General features: G+C 36.2%; 1 pseudogene; it reads left to right on the forward strand.

Annotated features, from left to right (window-relative positions):
• Nucleotides 1–1,391: 1,391 nt before the first annotated feature.
• Nucleotides 1,392–1,546, forward strand: LOC117724089 (U1 spliceosomal RNA; annotated as a pseudogene).
• Nucleotides 1,547–24,312: the final 22,766 nt, after the last annotated feature.

A 24,312-nucleotide genomic window follows, 5' to 3' on the forward strand; every position in this document is an offset into this window, starting at 1 on the left:
TTGGTCTTAGTTTGTCATGACTTCATAGAAGGAAATGCACCAAAAATCTTCTGCTGATGTTCTGGCAGCTTCTTGCCACTCTGCAGACTTGAGTCAATTGGCAGAACCTTGTGGTTTCCTCTGGATCAACTTGCCATTGCTGGTTCCTGAAGGGTGTTTATGAGTAGATTAAGCTGCCACTCATGATTCCTGTGAGCTGAACTACTAATATCCTGACAACTCAGAAAAAAAACAGGTCTACATCCTCCTTTGCTTTATTAAACTTACCTTTCCTCTATCTCTGGTGGGTGGCGGGCTAGAAGGAATGTTAAAGCACTTCAGAACTATTATTAAATGTATGTTTTGAAAAATCCAAGCCTACATCACATAGCATAATATATTTAATTTTTACAGTCCACTGTTTTAAATTATATCAAATTTTGAGATAATTTCAAATGATCCACACTAGGATTCCCAACAAAATGTACATAAGGCGGAATAAGATTTCAACACAGATGCATATTTAGATTTATGTTAAGGTAGCACAATGATGATTAAACGAAATGAAATGTTCTAATGTTAATTTTAATAGTCTGGGGTAAATGTTGAAAGTGAATATATTTTGCTTGTCAGTGTAAGCTTTAAAAGCTTTAAAAATTCTTTTGTTATAGAATAGCTAAGTGCTTTGAGATACATTTAACATTGATTAAAATATTTTTAAAGTTTATATGACAGTGAAGATAACTCATAAGAAGTTGAGAAATAAGATAATAAAAGACATTTCAACAAGATAATTACAATTCAAAGCCAAATGTAATGCATTAAAATAAGTTAAAGAAGAAAGGACTTCTAGATTGTCGCTGAAGTCTCTCCCAAATTTGTCAAGGATTCAATGAAGAGACTATTTAATAATATAGTTAGATGTAAAAGTGATGGATCACCAAGGGGGGGTGCAAATGGTCCTTGTTCTTTATTTCTTGAAATTTTCATATTTCAGTCTTATTTTTTTTCTGTACAAGTAGTAATCTACAATGAAATGAATAGTTTCTTTGCCTAGAACCAAGGGCCAAACAGACAGTTTATACTGGTACCAAACCAGGTCTTTGTGTTTCCAGAAAATGTAGATGTAAGTATTTTCTTCACAGAAATCTGTATTTACATTCATCTCATAATTCTACTGGGCAATGTGGGTCTTGGGATTCCATGTTTCTTTGTTATCTGGAAACAATTATGGGTGCCTCTGTGTTGGACTACCTTAAAACGTGCTAGTATGGTGGACTGACAGCCTTGAGAGAAGAATAGTGTTCCCTTCAAGAGCCATGAGTAGTTCTTATTATCACAAGTGAGAAAGACAACCACCTTCCTTTGAGGAATGGTTATTGATTCATATTCTCATTAAGATGTATTTGGGGCTACTGACCTGGCAGGGAAGATACCATGATCAAGCAAAACATTTTTCCTAGGCCAGTCTCTCCATAGAATTCTGGGTGTGCAGAACCCTGTGATTCTTCCAAATGTGGGAAACTCAACTGCATAATCTGAGGTAGTAGGTGACTACATTCACATTTTATTCTGGAAGAAAGAAAGATGAAATGAAGGAAAGAAGAAAAAAGGAAGGAAGATTTGGGTTTCCTCAACTCCAGCTAGATTGGTCTCTTGTAACAGACTATGATACCACACACACACTTTTTTTTTTTTTACCTGCACACCAGGAATCTTGTTTTCAAAAATACTGATTACCCTAGAAGCTTGAGCTTTGTTATCTTTTTTTTTTTCACAAAAAGTGTCAAGATAATAAGAAAATCTAAAAAGAGCTATTGTAATGGAACAGGAAGGGTGGTACCAGGACATGTAATAAGTGACTACATTTCTAAATGTTTTGAAAATTGGGCTAACACAGATAAGTCTGATGGCGGGGGAGCAGAAATAGTCAGAGAAGTCTATGACAAATGTAGAAGATATGTTGTTAGCAGAGCCATACAGTTACTCCAGAATGAGAGTAGAAGTGGCAAGGGAACTGATCTGGGATGCAGGAAATAAGATGATTAGTGAAAACATATTCATGAGTGACTCCTGGTCCCTGACACCTTATCCAGGTCTAAGTATGGTTATCTAAAAATGCCAGTAGAGCCTGAAAAATAGAATGTGAAAAAATTCAGCCAACTTTCTAGGAATAACAGATTTAGAATCTAAATCCTCCAATGTAAGTCCTTCATAGAATTAAAATCTAGGAAACATAGCTTATTTAGACAACCTTGGTATATCCCTTTGCTTGATGTTTCAAGTTTGTTGGATGACTCATAGATATGCAGAAGTGCAAAGTATAATCTCTCTTTCAGGAATGTAGCACTGTAGGGACACAAATATCATGGAGAAATAATCATCAACTTATATTTCCATTGATTTTAATGTGTAATGTTCCAGCATAGCTAAACTTCTGAGAAAGAGCGGAACTTAAAACTTCAGATTTGATAAAAGGCACATGAAAGAGATAATTGAAAGGAAACAATCTGCCCTCCCCTAATTAGTACACAAAGAAATTCAAGATGATCAAATTACACAGTATTGAGAAAAGACAAGGTGAAAGAAAGAAAGAAATACACAAAATAGGGAAGCAGAAGTAAAGACGATAAACAGAATAGGGGTAAAACATTAGAAAAAACATTGTCTTGGAAGACTTCGAGAGAAGTCAGACATTAGCATGTAACTAGAATAGCAAACTGATCTCAAGGACAACAAAATGTCATAACAAAAAGGAGGTAGAAAGTTCCAATGGAAGAAAATCTGAGGCTATAAATGAGAGTCCAGTATTCACAGTAAGAGGGTACTACACGTTATAGCAGCAAGAAATGAAAACATTGTCATTTAGACATTCCTTCAAAATAGCTCAGAGGACCTCTGTAGAGAACAAGCCATTAAGATGGTGCTTGTGTGTTGCTATTATTTTCATTTGTTGTTTGTTGTCAACTTAAGACAACCTAGGGTTATGTGAGGAAAGGGAAACACAATAGAGAAAATGCTATGTGTCTAGAAGATTTCCTGGAGTCAAGCCTGTGAGATATTTCCTTAATTAGTGATTGGTGGGGGCCCATTATGTTTGGAGCCGTGCCTGGGAAGGTAGTCCTGGGTTGGTTTTTATTTTTGTTGATGTTGTTGAAAATATTTTATTTTTTATTAAATGTTTTATTTACATTTCAGATGCCATCTCCTTTCCCAATTTCCCTTCCCTAAAAAAACCTATATTCCATCCCCCATCCTCCTTTTTGCTTTTATACATTTTTTAAATGTTAATCAAGGGCTTTATAAGTTTGGTAATGCTCAATAACAAGATGCCCATACAATCAGAAGTGTAACCCAATACCCAACTTAGATATATCAACTATCTTTGACTGGCAGAGACACTCGAACATCTGCATCCATGTTTCTCTCTCTCTCTCTCTCTCTCTCTATATATATATATATATATATATATATATATATATATATATATATATCATCTCCTAGCTTTTCCTCTCCTTTTCTTCCTCCTCCCTTTCCTCCTCCTCTTCCTCTCCTTACTCCTCCCAACTTAGCTCCCCCTACATAGCACCCTTCCTGTTAAAATAAAACTTTTCTCTCAAAATACAATTAAAGCATAACTATACCAATTTGTGCTAGGTACAAGATAGACCTAATACCCAGTCCATCATTTTGTTGACTAACCAGAATTTCTGTCATCTTTCCTAAATAAAACACTTAGTTCTGAACCTGGTTTTTTTCTTGGCTTTAGAATGAATGTCATCTGAAAACTATCCTCTCAAATCTTTTCTCTCAAAGTAAATAGCCAGGATTGGCTATGAGACTATAAGTCTTCAACCCCATCAGAAATCCAGAATGACTGAGTTAACTGAAATTATGGGGAGCACAAAGCAGAGCTTCTAAAACTTAGCCAATTTATAGAGACCGCTGAACACCTGGACAGTCCCTAAAGTACAAAACGTTGGAGCATCTGATCTTCAGCCTTCTGGCCCAGGATCATCTGACAGACCTAGTGATGCAGAATTATTAAGGGCTGATTATTCTGTCTTGGCAGATATAATCAGTCGACTATTCTGCAAGTGTGTCCTTTTCTGGACAGTAATTTGTCTGTAGATGAAAAGAGGCAATTAATGCCTTGTAGCTGTCTCACCACAACTAGAGTAACTCCAAAGATGCTCAATTTCTTCTTAGAATCCAAGACAGGAAGCTGTCAGGAGCAGACAGGTCTCTAATCAAAATGAACATTAATACAGAAATGTTTGTAACATAAATTCTGTAGACTTCTGATGTTTTGAAAACCAACTATGCATGTAAGGTAATCTGGACTGTTGTCTGTTAACTCCTCTCAGCTATTTCTAAATAAAATACAGAAAACACCCTAACAATAAACTCAGAGCCATGAATTTGCTATAGGCCTTAACTCACAGGCTAACCATCTCAAATCAGTTAAAAAAGTTAAAGAACGACTGGGTCTAAGTCTTATATTCCTAAATGTGTTATATAGGCACAATGCCTATAAGAGTAACAATATTAATCTCACTTTTATATCAATAAGAAAGTCATACCAATGAAAACCTTAAATTTGATATCAAAGTAAATTTTGTACCTTTAAGAAATTATAACTTCATCTTAATAACAATTATACATATTTCTACCAATAGTTTATGGCTATGCAATAAATCCTAGCTAATCCTCCCTGTTCCAACAAAACCACTACTTTTCCCTAGAAAGACAGCTCAATATTAACCACCTTAGTTCCCAAGCCCAGAGAATAGGGGTGCTGACTCTTCATTAACTTCTTCAAGCTGATTAAGGGCGTTGAGGTATTAGAAGAGGGGTTGGGGGAAGAGTAAATTGATAAGCCTCTGATGTCTGTGTCTTCACTGCATCCAGATGGAATTCTAGGACATCAGAGGTTCAAGCAGGTTGCTCAGCTTGCTTGATGAGTAGATACACGAAGGCTATGCATTCTGCAATATACAATTCTCAAAACAAATTTTAGTATCAAGATAATGTTCTCTTTGAATTCTGGAATCTAGTCTTCTGGTGGCCTGCCTCTGTTATGTCTAATTCATATAATTCTGGGAGTTTCTATGAGGGTGTGCTCCCACCATCCTCCCATTCCTGCCTCCCTGCTCTCGAATTCCTCCCTGTTTCTTAAACACTAGGGAATCCAAACTTTCAGGCACCAAGGCCCTCCACTTCCACTGATGCCTAACCCCTTACCCCATCCCCCCTCCTCCTATTACTATGAGGGTGTGCTACCACCATCCTCCCATTCCCGCTTCGCTGCTCTCAAAATTCTCCATCACTAGGGAATCTAAACTTTCAGGCACCAAGGCCCTCTACTTCCACTGATGCCTGGCAAGGCCACCCTCAACTACCTATACAGGTAAAGCCATAAGTCCCTCTCTTTGTGTTCTTGGGCTGGAGATTTTAGAATGGCTACTCCAGCGTGTTTCTTAGGACCATTTGCTTGAAAAATTGTTTACTCTAAGGTAGAGTCTGTCTTTGTCACTGAGGTGGGTTTCCAGTATGCAGCAAAATGCTGGGTCCTGTTTATGTATCTAGTCAGTTAGCCTATATCTTTTAATTGGGGAATCGAGTCCATTGATGTTAAGAAATAGATATTAAAAAACAGTGATTGTTGCTTCCTGTTATTTTTGTTATTAGAGGTGGAATTATCTTTGTGTGGCTATCTTCTTTTGGATTTGTTGGAAGAGGCTTACTTTCTTGCTCTTTCTAGGGTATAATTTCCCTCCTTGTATTGGATCTTTCCCGCTATTATCCTTTGTAATGCTGGGTTTGTGGAAATATATTGTATAAATTTGGTTTTGTCATGGAATATCTTGGTTTCTCCATCTGTGGTAATTGAGTTTTTCTGGGTATAGTAGCCTGGGCTGGCATTTGTGTTCTCTTAGGGTCTGTCTGTATGACATCTGTCCAGCATCTTCTAGTTTATAGTATCTGGTGAGAAATATGGTATAATTCTGATAGGTCTGCCTTTATATGTATGCCAAGTACTCTGGGTTGCTGATGCTTATGTTCTTGAGCTTCCCTTTTGCCATCTGGATCTCCGTAGTGCTACCTGCCCTGTCTCTGACTGGAGCCTGTCCTTCCTATTATCTTGATTGTATCAGAACTGTGTGGGGTGGGTGTTACTAGTGGGGTTAGAACTGGGGCCCAAGATATGCTCAGTGCTTAGGTGCAGACAGGAAGGAACCAGTGCTTTGGGCCAGGAATGACTTCCTGGGTCCTAATGGGTCCCAGTTACTTTCTATTTGGGGTGGGTATTGCTGTCTCCTTACCTAAGATAATGCCTGGGTTAGAGCTCCTGGGAACCCGATTCCTCTGGGTTCTGTGGGATTGGGGGCAGAGCTGCCACCTGGGATCTGCAGTGCAGTGTTCTGGCTGGGTCCTGGGTTATTAATGAAAGCAGACTGAGCAGGCCGAGAGTAGCAAGCAGTAAGCAGTAAGCAGTGTTCCCTCATGGCTAACTCTTCAACTCCTGCTATCAGGTTTCTGCCCTGCTTCAGTGCTAGCTCTGAGTTCCCTAAGTCACTGACTGTTACCTGGAAATATAAAATGAAATAAACCCTTTCCTTCACAAGTTGCTGTAGGTCACAGTGTTTTATCACAGCATTAGAAACCTTAGTTAAGACAACTCACCACCTACAAAAAGTAGAAAATCAGAATTTTAATTAATGCTGTTAGATAGTAATAAAGAAAAATATGAGACGGAAGGAAATAATGTAAAGTTTTGTCACAGACTGACTTATCTATATAAGAAGAGATAAAAATACTATATTTTTAGAAATTCAAAATCATCCTTTAGGAAAATACTTTACAAATTCAGTAAGTAAAATAATTTACAGACATTAAAAAAAACAAACTAACAACTCTTAAAAAAGCAAAATCTGAGAATCTAAGAATAGCTGAGTTAACTGAAAGATGAAATGGAAATCAATGGCTTGGTGACATCTGCGCTGCTTTCCTAGAAGTAGATGCGTGTTAGTTACAGAGGCAAGCAGATGAGTTCTAGGATACTGTCATGACTCGAGGGTAGCAGCATCACTGGAGATGTCATTCCTAAAATGTGTTCTGCTTTTCAACTGCAGAAAATACACTTGACTATAATTTTAAAAACTATAATTTTAATACATTTAAAACTATAATTTTCAAAATTATATTAACATATATTTAAAATTAAGTATATTTATTATTATAAATTATAACTATCTTTTAAAAACCAGGCTGGAGAGATGACTCAGTTGATAAAGTATTATATAAGCAAAATATCCCAGAGTTTATATGACCAGAATTCATATAAATGTGCAGTAGGTGGTATAACCTGTATACAGTTTCAATCTTGGGAATTCAGGGACAGTAAATCCTGGTAGAAAGCTGTGTAGTGAGCCAAGCTACTAGAAAGCTTTGTGTTTAAATGATCCCACCTCAAGAAATTAGAACACTATAGGTACATTAAACTTGAGTCTCCAAATGTATGTACACAACTGAATATATGTGTGTGCACCTGCACACATAAGTGTGTTGACACACATGCAAACATGCATATAAATCCCCACTCATCAAACATACACACACATGCACATACACAGACACACACAAAGTAAGAGAGAGAGAAAGAGAGAGAGAGAGAGAGAGAGAGAGAGAGAGAATATATATCAGTCACTTTGTTTTGTCATGATTCCTAATCAGGTGAACTAATTATCTCCTAAGTCATATTACCACTTGTGGAAGAGAAATTTTGAAGAAGCAAGTTTCCAATATTTTCAACATTTATAGCACCAACAGTTTTCTGTCTTTCTAGTCTAGCAAATTTGGGAGTCATTTCACACATACAAAAGGATGGACATGTTGGGCATTATTGCCACATGATTACTGAAAAAAAAAGTCTGTTTTATTTTATAAAATGTTTAGACCCAACTCATTACTCCATTACTTCCTTGCCGGCTTTATCCTTTCCTAATTATTTTACACTCCCAACTTTGTTGTAAATGTATTGTTCATTCTCCAGGTGCAGTTATCTCAGAGGCTTAGTGCCAAATAAGCTCACCCTTTCTAGTTGTTGTTTTGTTTTGTGAACTCTGTCTGTCTGTTTCACCTCAGCTATTCTGGCCAAAACTCCTCTCCAATCTGATTGATTCAAACTGGCTTCTCTTAGTTTCTGACTGAATTGCTATGCTTGTCCTCAAACTAACTCTGGCACTTTGTTGTAACTTTTGGGGTCCTTATTATTGTCTGACTTCAGTTTCCTCTGATGATCTGCACTGAACTGCATGAACTCATTAACAAACTCAACTCCACTGCATTGTAGTCACTGTATGAACTCCCAACTGACTGACCCTTTCTCCCTGAGCTGCTCTTAAATAACTTCTTTTTTGTGCATTTTTTCCTTCTCTTTCCTGTGCTGTTCTTGTAAGAGTTGGGCATATCTCATCTCTGACTTATTCTGCCAGATTTTTCTCTCATTAGTCACTTTGTTTGCCCCTCAATTAGTTGTCACTTTCAAATATGGCTATTTCCTTCTACAAGCTAATTTTACCTTAAAGGTGTGTACTAAGGGAGTGTCTGTATTCCAGCCAGCTCACACAGACCTAGGTCTTTCGACTGCCAGAGCAGTTACATTGCTGGATTAAAATTCCTCTACAGTTTGTGCTCTTTCTTTTTCTCTCTTTCTCTAATTTAGTACCTACTGTATCCACTTACTGAGGTCTGCATGTGCACAGTAAATGACCATTTACTTGAGTGTGGATAGTAAGCATCTCAGGGTTCACATGCCAGAAGAAAATTGGTTCTCCATGTGATATTTTTAAGGAGATATGCCTCTTTCATAGGCCTCCATAAGGAACAGCTGGTTCTCCTTGGTGGTGCTGTGTTTGTTTGTTAAGGAGGTGTGGCCTTGCTAGAGGAAAGTTTTGAGAGCTTATAGCCTGGTCTTAATACACTTTCTCTGCTTCATGATTACACTTGAAGATATAAAGTCTCAGATTCTCACTCATGCTACCATGCCTGTGACTTGTTTCCATGCTTCCCGACACTGATAGACTTTTATCCTTCTAAAACCATATACAAAAAAAGTCTCTTATTTGTAAAGGTTGCTTTTGAATTTGAGTTTTAACACATTAACTGAAAATTAAGTAATACACTCCCTCTCCCGACACTTTTAATTTAAGAGCAATATTCTCGATTCATAATGTAAAGTATTTCAAATAAAACCTGAGCACATCACAAGAATGTGTTCTGTATAAATAATAATAGGAACTTTTATTTAGTATAACTGTATTGTTATAGAAACTAGTCTCTAAATAAGGGTAGTGAAGATGCAATAATACATATTCAACTTCTGAATGAAAATATTATCATTTGGTTTTCTTTTTTTTTGTCACTGCTTTTTCATTTAATTTTTTCAATCCATAGAAATTGCTCATTCCATGGCATTCAAGTAGCATATTTAAACTCACATTTTCAAATTTAAAATAATGTGTAATTGAGCTTGACCTCTTGGCTATGACCTATTCTTAGACCTGTGAGAACAGTAACTATGAAATTGCATGCACTATCCTGAATTATCATGCCTAATGGTGGTACTCTTCTCACATCTGAAATTAGGCATGTGAGAAAAAAAAGAAGTAAAGCAAGTCACTTTTTATGTTTGGGGATTGAGTAATATTAAAGTGCTATGTTCGGTAAAGTCTGTTGTAATATAAAAACTCAAGGACGCATCTTGGGGCAGTGTACTTTGTACAGGATGATAAATTCTATGGAGTAATGAAAGCCCCTGACATTTTAACTGACTCTTTGAAAATGCTTCTCCCTAGAGATGGCTAATTTCTGAAAATGGAGAAAATCTCTTTCACAATTTGTTGTTTCCAGTGGCAGCTTAAAGAACATTTCACATTTAAATAGCTGCTTTCCCGACTCTCACCCTTTACCAGCTGTGTGATCCTGAAACACTAATGTGCATCCAGGAAAGAGCCTGACATTATAACATCATGACATTAATGCACTTTGAATACTGAGCCTGGTTTTGCTTTATTGAAATGTTGTCAGTTATTGTGTGAGCTAGCTAAAAATAATGCAAGAGATGGTAGTTAGCATGTGACAGCAGCTTCTGTGAACATTTTCAACAGCCTATGGCTTCTCTAAGATGTGTGGTTTCCTGAATTTTTTTCCCATAAAACCAATTTCCTATACCATAAAATGCAGTGAATACTATCAGCGTTATCTTGAATTAAACATGTAGCATATTTATTATTATTTTATTATTCTATTATTTTCTAGACACTTTTGACTTTGACCCATTAGAACTGTAAGGCTTCTTTTTGAAGTTATAATTGTTTTGCTATTGCTTTGGGTGATTTAAAAGGTTAAGTTCATGAGGAACTTATAATAGTATATCCTAAATGCAATATTTTGGAAAATAAACCCTAATGTATGAATTTAACTATATTTATTGGTTTGAATTATAGGTTTGGTTTGATACATTAATAATCAAAGAGGTGCTACCAAACCCTTATGGATTAAAATGTAGAAATTTAGTGGGTTTAGAATTAATTGACTATAAGAATCATTTTTTTAAAAAAAGTTTATCATTCAAAGCAAGTTTTAATTTATTTTAATATAGTTTGATCATATTATTCTTTTCCCTTAAGTTATACCAGATCTTCTCTTCCTCCCTACTCACCCAACTGTAAGTTCCTTCTCAAAAAATATTAAAAATTTAACATAACAATATACATCACCCAAAAATAAAAATACCAAACTGTATGCAAGCCCCTGAGCCCCTGAACACCAACAACTCAGATGGCACCAACAAACAATAACCTGTGGACTCCATTACTCCTGAATCAACTACTACTGAACATGAGATCTGCCATGGATTGCTAAAAAATCAACAAACAAACAAACAAACAAACAAACATTGTTTGTCCTTTCCCTTTCCTGAAATTCAGTGGTTAGGTTTAGAACCGTGAGGAAACATAACAAAGACTTGAACCTGTACCTTCACCAAGTTGCAAGGTATTTTATAATTTACCCTCTGAGTCTTAGAGAAGAAAAGAACTGAAGAAGAAAAGTCTCCATTGGTTTTGAGCTCATGCTGTTTAGTTCCAGCACCCCAAGCTTACAGTCTTGCTCTTCTATTCATTTTACTATGGATGGAAACCAGCATCACATCTAGGTTTGGTAATAAGAGTTTAGCTAAATGAAAAATACTGGCAACAAGGTCGATGTGGGTAGAATTGGCATTTTCATATTGCTTTATACATTTATGGCGTTTTTACTGAATTTTAATAAGCTGTATGGCTGTTTCTTTTCTAAAATGGATTTCTTATAGAAAATGTTGGTCTTTCCTTAACCTATGGTAATATATAGGAAACATCTGTGCAGATAAGTTATTCAGGTGCTAGTTAAATTACATTAAATTAAATTAAGAGAAACATTGAAAATTATATTTGATAAATAAAACAAATCTTGAAAAATAAGAATGCCTTAGATATAAATCAATAATAATGTGTATTTAAACAAACATAAATATTTGTTCTCATGTAGCAATAAATGAATATGAGTATATAAAGACACACAAATACAGACACATATATGTTACATATATACATATATATCATTGCATATCATATAATAATTGACATAAAGTGTTGAATTTGACTTATCTTACTACTATTAAGTCCATAGGATTCCAAGAATGATCGTATTCATTTCTAATGCACCACCAGCTTCTATAGGTTCTCATTTTTTCTTAACTCACCCCATATTCTCTCCTCTTCCTTTCTTACACTTAAATATTTTCCTCTTTTATAACTCAATTAGAAAAGTAATTCAGTCTGCTAGAGCAAGAGCTTGTTCTCCTTCCAACACTGCTGCTTGGCAATAACAGAAAAGGAAGACAACTAGGAATCATTCTAAATTTGCAGATGGTAGTAGATCTCACTATCCCAGTCTCTCTCTTCTGGTGAGTTTGGGTAATCATTCTTTACCTGGACCTTTAGAAAGTATATACTGGTGCTAGAAAGATGCCTCAATAGGTATAGCATTTGCCTTGTAAGTATGAAGACTTGAGGACCAATCCCCATAATGGATATAAAATTCAAATTTGATAGCACCTGTCTGTCACTTCAGTGCTCCTACAAGGTGATTGGAGGTGGAGACAGGATAGTTGGGAGCTTGCAGGTTAGTCAGCATGTCAAAAACACCAGAGGCAAACAGCAAAGGGATCCTGTTGCAGATAAAGTTGAAATGAGAACCCACATCCGAGATTATCCTTTGACCTCCACATGCACACATACACCATAGCACATTTCATATCCCTTATCTTTACATAATGCCTGCATTTAAAAAAAAAAAAAAAGGAAAAAAGAGGATAAACTGTGTACTAGCCAAAGAGTTCTGTGTTAATGTGTCAGTTTTTCCTTTCATAAACACTGATATGTTCTTTGCTCCTGAGCAGGATTATTTCAGGTTCACAGGCATGTCAAGGTTAGCGGAAGCTTTGGGAACACCAGAACATCTCACATCTCTTCCTAGATCATCTATGGAAACCGCTTGATAATTCTCCTGTCTAAAACAGATTAGCTTTTCAGTCCACCAAATGAACAAATGTCCAATATGTGTCAGATACTGTGGGTAGTTTGTGTCTTTTCTGATCAACTTTAAGAAAACCCTCAACTACACTCCTGCTTTACCTACCACAGAGTTAGGGATGACTCTCAAATTTGTGTCTTCAACATTGACCTCACTCCTGACCTTCAGAATTTTCTATAGCTTCCTATAAATAGTTCAACTTGAGAGTCTAGGAAGACACATTTCTGAAGTGGAAGTTTCCGGATGTGTCATGTGATACAGACTCAAGTGGTGTCTTGCTGAGGCAAGACCCATGGGAGGACAGGTCATGTTTGGAGAGAGTATAAATGGGACTCAATGGACAGTGATGGCATGCTTGCATAGCTAGCTTTGCAATGCCTCATTGATCTCATGTCTGTTGATCTTTGATTTGTTGAGGGAGGCATGGCAGAGAACTTCTGTCATCTCAGTTTATTTTTGTCACTCTTTCTGACTCATTCCAAGTTAGTGGCAGAGGCCTTAGAGCTTCTGCTAGATAGTGCCACCACAGCTGATTATTGTTTTATATCCTGATACTACTGAACTGGACTGCCGGTATCCTGACAATGGAGATTGAAATCACCCCCAAAGAACTACTTCTAAACAGGTCCACATCCTCTTGTCTTCTTCACTATCTCTTCTCACCTGCCTTTGGATGATGGACTATAATGGGGGGATCAAATCATTTGATAATCCTTATTAACATAGGCTTTGGAAACCTAAGGCTACACTCTAACACAAACACTCCCTTTCTTCTCCAGATAAAGGAGGTAATTATTTATTGATTATCCTTTAAGAAACATTCCTTTTTTACTATTGTTATTCCAAAAAAAAATTTAGAACTCACAAGAAGTAACTAAGCAGCGGGTGGTGTCACTTATGTGGTATATTTTATCAAACAACTGGCCAATGAAAGCAAAACATCATGGACTAAATTGAATTTCTTTGAAACTCACAGACTGTAGACTTTAAGGGGCAGCATTTCCAGATGGATCTAGTGCTATTCAAGGAGGTCATGAATGAAGAGATTTAATCCAGTAGGTCTGTAGTCCTGCTAAGAAGAGGAATAGACACTAGAAATAAATGTGTGCAAAGGACAGGTTTTATACAGATGTAGTGAGAAGGCAGCCATTTTTGGTCAGAGAGAAAAAGGCCTTAGGAGATGTCAGATGGAGCGACAAATTGATCTTAGACTGGAGTCTTCAAACTATTTTCAAATAACTTTTCAAATAAATATTATTTTTTAAGCCCTCCAACCTGTAGTACTTGCTTACACTCCTGGAGGTGAGAAGACCCAAATTAAGATGTGGATGGGTCTTGTTCCTTCTGGGCATAGAAAGCAGCTGTGTGTCAAATATTTAAATTTCTTAGCTCATGTTAGCATCAATCCAGTGTCTTTCTTAATTTCCATACACTTCTCTACAATTCCTGATTGCATTGCCTCAGGGTATCACTCCTGGGTCAGATATCACCCCAGGCCAGATTCAGTGTGTCTCTACCTCTGGGTCTTTTTTTTTTTTTTTTTTTAATTCTTATAAGGTGGCAACATGCACAGACCCAAGCCTTGAGAAGAGAAAGTAGATATGATTGTCTATCCTTAACCAAGAATTTATCTTTAATTGATGACTGCTCATGAAGGAAGAACTAGTTTTCTTCAATGAAGTTTCACTGAGTCTACAAACCACACTTAAATGCAGACCCCATGGCCAGCAGTAGACGGTCAACATGAGAAGAGTTCAATAGTATTTTTGGAGATTTTCTTTTCCTTTCATAATGCTTTGTATGGATGTTTTACCTTATTGCTCTTTTGCTTACATATTATGGTTATGGTTTTGTGCTCTTAGGAGTTTTCTGTGTGTGGTATGTCTGTTTTTCTCTTGCTCTTTTTTTTTTTTTTGTCCATTTGCTGTGCTATATTTTGGTTTGTTTGTCTGTTTCTATTTGCCTGTTTGTTTTCTGGAGAGAGAGAGAGAGAGAGAGAGAGAGAGAGAGAGAGAGAGAGAGAGAGAGACTGAGAAGGAATTAAGTTTGATGGATGGAGATGTGAGAAGGCTCTGGGAGAAGATGAGGGAGGACAAACCATGATCAGAATATATTGAAAAATCTATTTTTAATCAATTTATAATTAATAAATCTATAATTAATAAAAAGTAAAATAATGGAAGTCAAGTGGCTAGAGAAATAACTGAAGATTTATAATAATAGTTTCTCTTCCAGAGGACTTGAGTTTGATTCCCAGTGCCAACATGGCAGCTCACAACTGTCTGTAACTCCAATACAGGGGATCTTACACACTCTGGTACACACTTTGCACACACCTGGTACACAGACACACATGCAGGAAAAGCACACATGCACATAAAAATGAAATATGTTTTGAAATAAAAAAACCATAAACAACATTTGATTGTGAGCCAGTGATACTCACAGAATGACCTCATCCTGATGAATATACCTATAAGATCTTTATTTCACACACTGGGAATTAAAATGTAAATGTTTTTGAGTCCATTGAAAGGACAACATCCTTCCATTTTTATGTAACTTAAGCTTCACAATTATTCTCTAAAGGAAAGGGGGGAAAAGAACAAACAATCCTTTCATCTGTATTAATTCATATTTTAGGTACTTTTTCAGCATATACTTTGTACCAAGTACTGTTTGAGAGCCTGGCACTAAAAGTGGATAGGAGGCAGCCAAGCTGTATTTCTTCCAAAGTAATATTGTATCCATAAATCTAGAAAGAACAGAGGGACAGGTGGGTTATTAAGATTTCAGATAGTGATTAAGTGCTGTAAGGAAACAGAACAGGTGATTTGATGTGGGGTGGTTTAGAGGACAGGAATGAGGTGAGGGTGCCTTTGCTTAGATATTTTGGATGAGAAAAGCTTAATTAACAACAGAAAATTGAAATCAGCATAATATTAGAGAAAATACTGATGGGATGTCCATTCTAGGGAAAAAGAACAGAACATTCAAAATCCTTAATATATATGGTGCCAAGAATAAATCAAAGCTCCATGAGACTGAAGATGTTGACTACAACAAGCATAGAACCAAACAACTTCAAATAGACAGAACTGTCAGATCCTGCACAAAGTACCAGCCAGGTAGATTTTATTCAAATAGTAAATCTGAGTTTGCAAATTAGGCACTGAGGTGAGGGTATAAGGCTCAAATATATTTATATTTTTAAAAGACATCTTTCTGTATAAAAGTTGAAGACTGGAGAGTATGGTGGCAAAGGTAGAGCAGACTTAGTTTAGATGTTTCCTAATGAACTGAGGAAAGGGAACCAGAGTCCTGGGTAGATCAGGGCAGTAGGTCTAAAGAGACAGCTGTCCAGTTTTGAACTAGGTGAATTAATCAGTAATAGAGTAGAGCAAGTCTGATACATAATAAGAAATTTAGTTTGTATCTACATGATAAGATACCCTTGAGCTTTTTTTCTAAGTTACACTGGGGCACAGGGAAGTCGAAAACATGAAGGAAACCTAAAAAATAAGAATTACATAAACAAGCTAGTGACTTTGATGTCCCATAGTGGGAAGTCCTTCATAAAGGAAAAAGCCTCTCAGGTATTTTCTTGACTGGTGATTGATGTAAGAGGGCCCAGATAATTATGAGTGGGTGTTACCCTTGGGTAAGTCGTATTGAGTAGTATAAATAAACAGGCTGGGCAAGCCATGAGAAGGAACTAGGTATGCAGCACTGCTTCAGACCTCCTGCATCAGTTTCTGCTTCTACTTCCCTGCCTTGAATAGTTACCCTAACTTTCTTGGATGAGAGACCACAAGCTATAAGATGGAAATAAACCCTTTCCTCCCCAATTTTCTTATGGTCATGGTGTTCTATCATAGCAATAGAAACGCAAACTAAGATAGAGCTTAGTATCCATGAGTAGGTTATTTCTGTGACAGACCTGAACATATGCTTTTAGAAAGATTTCTGGTAGCATTTGGGCTGAAAAAATCCATTGAGTGCTCTAAACTTAGTGAGTCGTTCTCTGGAAGCATGGAGGATAAGATTGTTGAGAGTGATGAATTCAATGGAGGTATAGCTTGGGCAGTTTGAGAAGGCAACAAACATTCTTCCAGGGTCATTTATGTGATATTTTGCATTAAGAATTTAGAATGACTCATGATTCAGTGCTGAAGAATCAACTGTCGTTAAAGAAAACATGAGAACTACAAAAGTGAAATCTTAGCTTTGATTGGGTAAGGGATGCTGGTGTGGTGGTTTGAATGAAAGTAGCCTGGATAGGCCCACAGGGACTCTATTAGGAGGTGTGGCCTTGAAGTGGGTGTGGCCTTGTTGGAGGAAGTATGGAGGATGGGCTTTGAGGTATAAAATGCTCAAGTTTGGCCCAGTGTCATTCTCTTTCTGCTTCCTGAGGTTCTGAATGTAGAACTCTAAGCTACTTCTCCAGCACCACCTCTGCTTGCACGCCACCACGCTTCTCCTCATGGGCTTCCTTTTGTGGAACTGGCCTTAATTTAGACCAATCATTCACTGGCTACTCCCGCAAGATCTGTGCCTCCATTCCTCCTGCAAATCTTACCAGGAGGGTGGATTATAGATTGAAGGATTTATCGCTGTAACCATTGGTGGTTGCCTGGTTACAGTAAATGGCTAGCTAGTCAACTTCATACAAGACAGAATGAGAGAGAGAGAGAGAGAGAGAGAGAGAGAGAGAGAGAGAGAGAGAGAGAGAGAGAGAGAAAGAATATGAATCTCAATTAGAAAATGCCCCTAACAACTGGGCCTGTGGAAAGAGCTATGAGGAAGTTTCTTGATCTATGATTACTGTGGGAGCACCCAGCTCACTGTGGGTGGTATCATTTCTGGTCAAGTGGTCCTAGATAGTATAAGAAAGCAGGCTGAGAAAGCCACGAGGAGCAAACCAGTAAACCTTACTCTTTTTCAGCAACTGCATCAATTTTTACTTATAAGTTTCTGCATGAGGTCATGCCTTGACTTCCCTGGAAGATGAACTCTAAGCTGTAAACTGAAATAAACCCTTTCTTCTCCAGGTTGTTTGTAGTCATTGTGTTTATCACAGCAATAGACACCTTAATTAAGAAAGCTAATGTAACAAAAATTGTAAGTTAACACGGGTTATTTTAAATAACAGAAGTAGCTCCAAGAAAGCAGTTATTCATTTGGAAATTTGGAAAGCAGAACATATTGATTTGAAGTAAGATATGGTATTCTCTCTAAAAACAAAAGATTAATATTTAATAAAAGAAATTATCAATCAAGAGAGTGAAGGTGCATAAATATTTACCATAATGGTAGTAGTCACCAAGAACAAACATGTTAATTCAGGGAAGCTAGTTCTTCTGGTAAAAATGTATTGAGGTGAAGATTTAAAAGAGATTGGACTTTTTAGGTACATTGTTCTGTGATGTTTGAATTTTTAATTATGACAAATCTTAGGTAAAAATAACCATGGGGAGCATTGTTTTCTGGAGCAGGTGAGAAGGCTTAGTGAGTCTAAGTGCTTGCTATGAATGCTTTGTGACCTGAGTTCAATCACTGGAATTCAATAGAAAGTAGAAAGGAGAATCTACTGTACAAAGTTCTTTGACATCCACATACATGCTACCACACACTCCATCACGCACACACACAGACATACACACACAGATCCAGACACACACACACACACACACACACAGCAGTGAAAAAATAAATTTTAAAAAATAACCTATGGGACTCTTGTCCTCTTACGGGGTTGTCTCATCCTGCCTTAGTACAATAGGAGATACCTAATCTTCCTGCAGCTTGATATGCCTATTTGGTTGATGTCCCTGGGAGGCCTGCAATTTTCTAAAAGGAAACAGAGAAGTAGGTGGGGAGAGATGAAGGGGATATATGTGGAGGAGGTGGGAGAGGAGGAAGGGAGGAGAAACTTCGGTTTCTATGTGATGTATGTGAGAATAAATTATCAAAAAATGACATTTAGTGACATTGAGTATTATGCAATTTATATTCAATTTGGTTTTTTATATCACTAGTGAGAAATGTATTTATATTTATCTCCAATCTCTAAAGTTTCAGCCCACACTTCCCCCAAATCCCATTTACCAGCGTAACTTATGATGATGGGTGTTGGGATATGCTGACAAATCAAGTGTCCTCTACTCATTATGTATTATGACTGAGACAATTACTGGAGTCAGAATCAGAAATAATACAGAGTCTAAAGTGAATATAAGTGGTAAATTTGCACTTTGCTTGAGACTCTGAACGGTGACTAGCAAATACTTCATTTCTTTCATCATATGTCATAAGGAATTTCTCAGTAACACTCTAACATGATATTAAACACGACGATCTGGATATTCATTTGTTTTTTAAAAATGTAAATTTATGTGAAATAATAATAAAGTATACATAATTGAAATAATCCTATCTTAGTGGACTTACAAAAAAAAAAAAAAACCTGTTTCTACTCATTTAATCATCTAAAGACTTGGAAGCAAGACAAAACTCTGAGCATATGCAGGCCACTCACCATTGAAAGACTGTGTGTGACATCTCTTAATTTTTCCTTTCTGTCCTGTCCTCACTGATCTGGCCTTGTCAGCCATTTTCATGGTAAGGGATTTTGCTAATAATGCCCTAGCAGCAAAGAGAAGAATATTTTCATTTTAGCTCTCGGGTGCTTCTTGGCTGGAATGGGGCCAGAGGGGACACTTGCAGGTAGACCAGAAGGAAGGAGATTCTGCTCAGCTGGACAGAGCTTCTGAACAGGCTGTCAATCAATACAGCAGCAGATGTGTGGACAGCTTGTCCCCACATGCTGCTCCTTCTCAGGAGGGATTTCATTGGCTTTACAGTGAAGAGGCCTTTATGGTTTCTCCTGTGGCTTCAACTTGTGTTACTGGCCAGGGGCAAGGTCTAATAAAGGGTTAGCTGGGGAAGGGTATAATATTTCACGAGGGATGTCCTTGGGCTTTGCAAATTGAAAAATGCAAAGAAAGAGTGCCTGTTTTCAATAGGATTAGCAGCCCATACCCTCTCACCATGGGTTGTTGTTGTTTTGTTTTACTTATTTTTTATTCATTTATTTTTCTTTAAGGGGATTGTGGAGAGAAAGCAACAAATGTCCAAACTGAGAGGAGGAGGGAGAAAACAAAAATAAGTCAGTATCAAACTAAGTGAATATTAATTCCACTTTATAAAGCCTCAAAATGTCTTCTATTTCCTTAGGGCTTAAAGATAGTAGGAAAGAACTAAGCCTTTGAATTTCTAGTTTTTGGAAAATATTAGGAACTCAGAGAGGCAAAAGAGGATGTTGCACACTCGGCTACTTCCCAAGATCATTTATCAGAACTCACAACTGGATTTTTAGTTAGGGAAAAACAGAAACCAATCAAGGTCTAGGGCTATGCAAAGTTTTCCTCAGTCAGATAGATGGTTTCCCCTCTTTCTTTCTTTCCACTTCCAAACTCATCACTTGGGGAAAATATGGCAAATCAACCCCACGGAGATGAGAAAAATATGTTAGGTAACTGGAAGAAAGAGGTGTGGTCCTTGAATTCTCTCAGTTCATTTTAAATGTGTGTGGATTTTATGCTAATTAAAATTCTGCCTGGATTTGAAAAAGTATATTTGCATTTTTGTGAAACCCAACAATCTTCTTCTATAACACAAATGAGACTATGAAGTGCCAAACTTCATTTTGTTAGCTCTATAAATATACACATTACAAGACTTTGCTCTAACCCATCAAAATATCTTTCCTAATGTGATAATTAATAAATAATTGACTCATGTCCTAAGAGAATTACCAGTGGCACCGAAGGACATGGGTTAGAGATGCATTAGTTGACTTCATTTAGACAATTGTGACAGACAATAAAGACTAACTAGAAATAGTTCTTTTCTATAAAATAATGGTTGGAAAGTAGAGTATCCTTTTAAATGCAATGATACATTGGCTTAAACCAAATCATAAACTACATCGGGGAAATTGAAATAATATAATTCTCTGAGTGCTTAAGATAAGGTTGGGTGTTTTAAACTTGCTAAAAATAGTTTGAAAATTATACATATATACATATATATACATAATGTTTCCTTAAAGAACAGGGAAGTATGTAATTTAACATATATACATATATATATATTATATGTTTTAATTATATACATAACATATTATATATTATGTTATATATTGTGTATACATATTATGTGTATTATATATTATGTATGCATACATTATATATGTATATATTATGTATACATACATAATATATATACATGATATATAATATATGTATATATTACGTATACATACATAATATATAATATACACATACATAATATATAATATACATATTATACATACATATAATATATGTATGATATATGTATACATTATATATATATATATATATATATATATATATATATATATGTTAAATTACACACTTCCCTGTTCATTAAGGGATCCAGATAGAGGGACAAATTGAAAGGAAAGGATGCCAGTCTGAGAAAAACAAGCTCTTTGAGTGTGTTAGCTTTTTAAAGAACATGGAATTACGAGTGCAGCACCTATTAGGAATCAAGGCTATTGGCAGTTGAATGTGAGTTATCCCTCCGGTGTTCTATTTTCAACATTTGGTCCTCAGCTGGGAGCTGGGTTTTTGAAGGTTGTTGAATAGATATGCTTTGGTGAATAGCTGAAATATGGAGGTCACTCAGCGGGTCTTTGACTCTTGTATGTGCCCAGGGTTCTGGCTGCATGTAAGAACCTTTAACTGTAGCCTCTTGATAGCCAGCAGCAGATGCTGGTCCTCTATGGTTTCCCCACTACAGTAGCCTGAAATCCCTGAGAGTATGTGTCCAAATAAATTTTTCTTCCCTCAAGCTGAATGTCAGTTTCATCACAGAGATGACAAAAACTACTGACACGGCTGAATGTGTTGGATCTTGGCCTTTGTATTATGAGAAATGAGAGTTACAATATGTATCATCAGTAAAGAACTATAAAAAGACTATAATATATCCAAAATGTCTTAAGAGTGTAAAATTTAATAGAAAAACCTAGTAAAATTTTGATCAAAGAAATTGAAGGATAAGTACCAATAACATTATATACAGGCCTAACCCTATTAATGTTTTTAAATTAATTTAATTTATTAAATTATTTTAATATATTCATATTAATTATTATTTAATATAAATACATATTTATATTAAATATGTAAGGTAATATATTTTATATAAATATATATATATATATTCTTTAGCAATAAATTTATTAATTTAATTAATTAAAATGAATACCACAGCAAGTACATTTACATATCTATGAGCTGGAAAAGGATTAAAAGTATCTTGAAATACTCAATATGCAGAAAGATTTGGACTAAGACCCTCAACTGAAAATAGGAATGAATACTAAAGTGAATGTGTTGATGCTAACAAATTTAAGCATTCCTTCTAACAAGGCAGGGCACTTTACATAGAGAGTAATGCAGATTAGTGCATTCCTATGTATGATTGCAAGCACATGGTAACATTTAGAGTTGTCGTCAGAATATGTGTGGAATGGAAAGGAGTCAAAAGTTAACAGGAATGATTGGAAAAGTGAATCTATCCATAAGGGGTCCCATATAAGGCTCTTATAGATAAGAACCATTCTCTTGTCTTTTTCACTCTTCTTTCTATTGACAACCAAAAAACAAACAGGAAATTTATAATATTTGTGTTAGACTTTATACGGAAACTATACAAAGGGAAAGTGCTACTTTTGAGGTTTAGAATAGGAGCTGTGTTTATTTTGGTGTTACCTAGTCTGGAGCAGAGGCATTTTATTCAGTCAATAACAAATTTTTTCAGATAAGAATTGCTACACTGGTTCCTAGACAAATAAATCATCAAAAATTAAAAAAAAAAAAACAAAAACTCACTATTCCTGGAAGGTAAATCTCACCATTTGTTTTTCAGATATAGTCAATACATGTACAATCTGAGATTTAGTTTATATCTTTTTTTCTTATTCATTTTAGGGTACCGATTTGATTTTATATTTATTTCACACCATAGACATTAATTAAATAATAATTATAAGCAAATGACTAGGATTTGGAATATTACATGATAGTTTTGATCTCAAAAAATTATTTTGTCTTATAGGAAATAGAATAATTTTCCTTTTCAATGATTTTACTTCAACTACTCATAATCAATTCTTCAGTTTTTTTCACTAATATTTAGAGTATTGCTTCTAAAATACTATTTGAATATCTGTATAGGAGAGCCTTATTGGAAATTTTGAATAAATATCTGTAGAACCAGTTGTGTATATAGTATATACATCTTCTTAGTAGCTCAGCCAGTGAAGAAAAATGAAGAAATTTGTGAGCACTGTGGGAAAGATGAAAGAGAAGTCTGGATTCATTTCAAAGTCGAAAAAAAAAAAAGTCTGTGTCAGATTCTGAAGCCCAGATCATATTCAAAATACCACAGAACGCTACAACTGGAAATTACATTATAAATCATTATCTAGTTCAATCCCTGCATTTAACGAGGAGCCTGAAATCCAGAGAGAATTGATAACATGCAGGTTGCTTCCCTGCTAGCCAAGCAAGCTTAGTTTTAGTTGAGCCCCAGGACCCAAAGGGAAAAGATTGGAAGTACACTGTTCCTAAAACCCGCATAGCCATTGGTGTCCTGGCTTAAAGTCCAGATCTACAGCACTGATAGTAAACCAGGGAGCCACGGCCTGCAGCTGCAGTGTTCAGGGAGAGGAAACCCGAGAGCTACAGAGAGGAAGCTCTGATGTAAAATGCTCAGCATTTCCTGTAAAATGCATCAGGCATTTATTCTCATTATTCCACAACACACAGCAAGAATGAACTGATGTGCTAACTTAAAATTATAACTTTAAGTCATACGCACCATTGCGGACAAATATGATCAGTTTATCTTTTTAAAATGCTACAAAACACTGACAGTCTGCCCTGATTCGCTTTGTGTCCTTGGAGTAGGGTAATGGAGAACCGCCTCAGGATTCAGATATTTGTCTGCTAGCGTTAGTTTTTACCCTAGAGTTCTAAGACTATACCATATTTCAGAACGTCTTAGTTCTTCATCACTGACACTTTTAAACTCTAACTGGCACTTGATTCTAATTTTAGCGCAGCATTTAATTTAATCTACCATCAGGACATGTCTGTCTTTCATGGATTGCATAAAAGCATCAATAATAAAAACAGAAAAAATTGAATATCTTTAATAACACATCCCTGGCTTTGAGCTCTACAGAACTTGTGGCTGTAAGAAGAAAATGTGTTTTATGCACAAGCTTTGTCTTAAATTTTTGTAAATTACTTCAGTACTGCCCATTTTCTCTCACGAAGATCATGGATTAGATGACCCATGTGTGGAGTGTAAACAGTGTGTTCTGATTTGATCCCAGATGCATTCTTTGGCCTTTCACCAGCTGCAAGCCTGAAAAGTACATTTAAGACACTCTTCAGTCTCCTTTTTAAATGCCAGCATTTCTGGCTGCTGCCTTTGCAGAGTCCAGTCCAGTCCAATTGGGCTTGGAGTTCATGCACTGACTGAGGAGGAATCTTGTTTGATTGGGAGAAGTGGGTCCCAGGGGATCTTCATTTGTGGATGCAAATACTTCCCAGATGTTACAGTGGTTGCTAG

Source organism: Arvicanthis niloticus, chromosome 19 (assembly GCF_011762505.2).
Source record: "Arvicanthis niloticus isolate mArvNil1 chromosome 19, mArvNil1.pat.X, whole genome shotgun sequence".
Lineage (NCBI taxonomy): Eukaryota > Metazoa > Chordata > Mammalia > Rodentia > Muridae > Arvicanthis > Arvicanthis niloticus.